This window comes from Neopelma chrysocephalum, unplaced genomic scaffold (assembly GCF_003984885.1).
Source record: "Neopelma chrysocephalum unplaced genomic scaffold, ASM398488v2 Primary Assembly neopelma1_83, whole genome shotgun sequence".
NCBI classification, from domain to species: Eukaryota; Metazoa; Chordata; class Aves; order Passeriformes; family Pipridae; genus Neopelma; species Neopelma chrysocephalum.
Genome location: NW_020897745.1, coordinates 1,523,707 through 1,527,522, shown reverse-complemented (window position 1 = coordinate 1,527,522; position 3,816 = coordinate 1,523,707). Strand labels below are relative to the sequence as shown.

General features: G+C 40.1%; 1 long non-coding RNA gene across 1 annotated transcript; it reads left to right on the top strand.

Moving 5' to 3' along the window:
• Nucleotides 1-396: 396 nt before the first annotated feature.
• Nucleotides 397-2,724, top strand: LOC113971394. The gene is made up of 3 exons (XR_003535540.1): nt 397-492; nt 1,377-1,503; nt 2,524-2,724. It is a non-coding gene; the product is annotated as an uncharacterized LOC113971394 (long non-coding RNA).
• Nucleotides 2,725-3,816: the final 1,092 nt, after the last annotated feature.

The window sequence follows — 3,816 nt, the reverse complement described above, 5'->3', positions numbered from 1 at the left end:
CAGACAACGTACAGTGGGTCCCTCCTCTGACAAATCACCTGGTCATGGGAAATATTGAGTAGAAATTCCTCCTGTACTTCACAGAAGAGTAGGTGATGGGGATAATGGTATGTACAGTCCCATTGCCATCCTCTAGTGATTGCAGGCACTGGGCTGGGAGACCTTGTAAAACCCCTGAGAGAGGTTTATAACCAGAGCCACTGCGAAGTAGAGACTGGGGAAAGAGAAGCACTTACTACCCTGATCACTGATCTATGGCCCTCCCTGCAGGCACGCTCCCTTCCCTAAATGCTGATGAAAAGAGGAGAGAACACTGTAGGAGACCATCATACAACAGTTAATTTTGAAAAGTGACATTTCTGTGGCAAGAAATAAGCAACTGAGATTCTACATGCAGGCAGAAACCACCAGCTAACTGGGGAAACAGAGGAGCTGAAACAAAAGCTTTTCTGACCTTGAGGGCAGCTCTGCAGAGAAGCAATCTGGAGAGAGGTAACTTCTACCCCTATTAGGCCTGCAAAGCTTATGGAATACCTCCTTCACATTCCCTTCAATTACTCCAAAACATTTAAAAAGAAGAGTTTAATTTCTTTGACACATTCTGCTTCAGTTTCTGGCACGACAAGTTGTTTCTCACTGAAGCTCTCTATAAAATACTATTGATTTTGGCAGAATGGCTAAAATGAGCTACTGCCTGCTTCTTGTCATCTTCCATAGACAATGGAAGACAACTATGGACAATGTCCAATCTGCTTTGGAATCACAAGGGTTTCACTGGCAATTTCAAATAAAGGGCAATACATATTTCAGGGTTTAGGTCCAATTTTGTTTTGTCAAAGGATACAACTATTCTCTTTTGTCACTTTGAATCAGATGACCCATCCTGCCTTGCCATTTTCAGCTTCTTTAGTGAATTATCGCTGGTGTCATCTTTTAACATTGTTCTATAAGTAAATAGACTTTGTACCCAGGAGATGTGTGTCCCATATCTGAAGAGCAGAGGAGAACTCATTGTTCACCAGCTCATAAAATTCTTTTGTCTTTTGTAGCACAAATACAGATAAAAAATGACTGCCTACTCTTTCCTATGTTTTAGTTTTTGAGGTCCTTTCAGTGATGAAGTGTTTTTTGTGAGAACATCAAAATGAAATATCATGCAGGAACAGAGAACAGAAATATATCACTTTGCTGACAACTTTGTGTAAATTTGTGAAAGTCACAAACAATGGAATCTGAGTATGATTCTCTTTTCCTGATGGGCATTTCTTGTATTTGATTATATCTTTACAAGATGTCTTTTATTTTATAACTGAAAAAAAATGAGAAAGATTTTGCAGACAAATACTTTGCACAAGACTGAGTGTGCTCTTCAGCAGAGGCTTGCTGTGGGTTCCCAGAGATGGGAGTTGTCTCCTCTGTAGAATGACAGATTTGACATCATGATAGAGACACAGGCATTGGAGAGAGACAAGGCAGAGAATGAGGGCAGGATCATCTTCTCAGGTTTGTACCCTGTAAGAAGCCAACTTGTTATGTCATCTATCCCTGAATATAAGAATGGAAGAACATCCTAACTGTGGGGGTGGTGAGGCCCTGGCACAGGTTGTCCAGAGAAGCTGTGGCTGCCCCATCCCTGGAATTGTCCAAGGCCAGGTTGGAGCAACCTGTTCTAGTGGGAGGTGTCCCTGTGGGAGCCCAAACCCAGCGTTCAGCAAAAGGAAAACAAGGGCTGACAAAAATCTCGTGATCTGAAGGAGCTGGACCCTTCTCACAAGACCTGTTAAAGTTCTACCTTATGGATCAAGCCTGGCTCCAGCAGAAATCAGAAAGGACTTTTTGAGATGATTGTTAAAACCATGTCTAAACCCCTGTGATCCCTCTATCCCCCATGTAATCCTACTAGGAGAAAAATGAACTATTTGGAAACTGCAGTAAAAATTTGTGCAACTCCCCAGTTAACATAGGTTGTCCCCTTCATTAACATGTCCAGCCCCAGATGCCTTTAAATTGTGTTCTCGTGTTCAATAAAGTATTCCAGTTTCCCCATACTGGAATCGTGTCTAGGTTTTATTTTTCAGACCACCACTTGTCCTTGCCCATGTCTGGGGGTGGGACTGGATGGTCTTTAAGGTCCTTTCCAACCCAACCCATTCTATGATGATTCTATGTTTCCATGGTGATCATGGCTCTTTGGTATGAGCCAGTTGTAATACAGTGAGAAAATATTGGGTTTTTTGACTTTCAGTCTTTAGTTCAAATTTTGAGTGCTCAGCTGGGTGTCTCACATTCCCAGTTTTTGGAAAAGACTCTGGGGTTTTTGATAGGAACGTGTGAATAAAAATGATGGCAGCAGGAATGAACCAAGCATAGCCATTAGTGAACAGATGAGACCTGAAGTCCAGGCAGTCTTAACCTAAATGAAGGACTCTCTAAGCACAGTGGGAAAGCTTGGTCTGCAAATTTTATAACTGTTAGATACACTTAAGATCACATTTATCCCTTGTCTTAATTCTGATTTTGCAGCTCACTTACTTCACAGGCAGTCAAGTAATTTGGAAAGTATTTATCAGCCTCGACATGAGCTGGGGAACATCTCACTGGGGAGAGATGATGGTGGCCTGTCCTCCTGGCAGTCTCTGGCTGAACCATCATCTGTGAAGTGTAACCAACCATACTTTTACTGAGTAGATGCAAAAAGTGGCATTTGTGTATTACTGAACAAAGTCTCTGCTTTCATAACTCTCATTATGATTTGATTTATTGATGAGTACATGGCAGTGTTTTCCAAGGACATCACAGAAAAGTTTGCAGGAGCCACATCAGCACTAGTGTTTAACAGGGCACAAACCACAATGCAATAGAGATGCTCCAGTGACAATAGTCTTTAGCTTTCTTTAGGGCAATATCATAAGCAATGGTTTCTGAGATCAGACTGAGTAGGAAAAGCTCTTTTTTTTTTTTAGGAGTTCTTTTTTTGGGGTCACATTGTGATTTATTCTTTTTAATTTCCAACATACTATGAAAATGTTGTATATTGTAGCACATCTGCAGCCATTTAGGACTTTATAGCTGCAGTTACTTTCCATACCTTAGATATCTCCTGTTTCACTGCAACAGTGGGGATACAACTCAGATCACTTTGCATATAGTGGCCATTAATATTATGGAGACTATTGAGGTTCTAAGTGCAATACCAGTTGCACACATGTGCCTTATTTACTTCCAGGGCTGTGTTCTGGGTGTGACTCCAAAGTCACTCTGCTGATCACACAATAAAACGTATTGCAGCAAAAAGGCACAGACAATTTGAAAGAAAAACCCTTTTCATTAAAGCATATGACAAATTAAACATCTTCTGTGTAGTTTTTTCAAACTTTCTCGACAGTGCACAACCACACAAAACACATGCAAAGATAAATTATTTACAGCAAGGAAAATATGTAACATAGTATTGTGATTGAGGTACTAGAGACTCTAATGGATGTCTTAATTTAAAAACATCCCTTGACCAATTAGGGGGAACTTTTGTGATAATAACCTTTTGTATTCACTCTCTTTATCTCTCCTTTACAAGCCATTAATGGGTATGTCAGCAAAAAAAAGTAGCCCCATAAGAATCAGATTTGGAAAAGATCATCTGAGATCATTTAAGTTCATGTACCATTAGTGTGGAATTGTTCTCTATAGCATAGTTAAAGAAGCTTTATTCAGCCTAATTTTAGGTAACTCAAGCACAGAATTATTTTCCTGTTTCTTCCCATGCCTCATCCCTAACTAGCTGAATGGTTTAAAAAGAAATAAAAACATTATTTCATT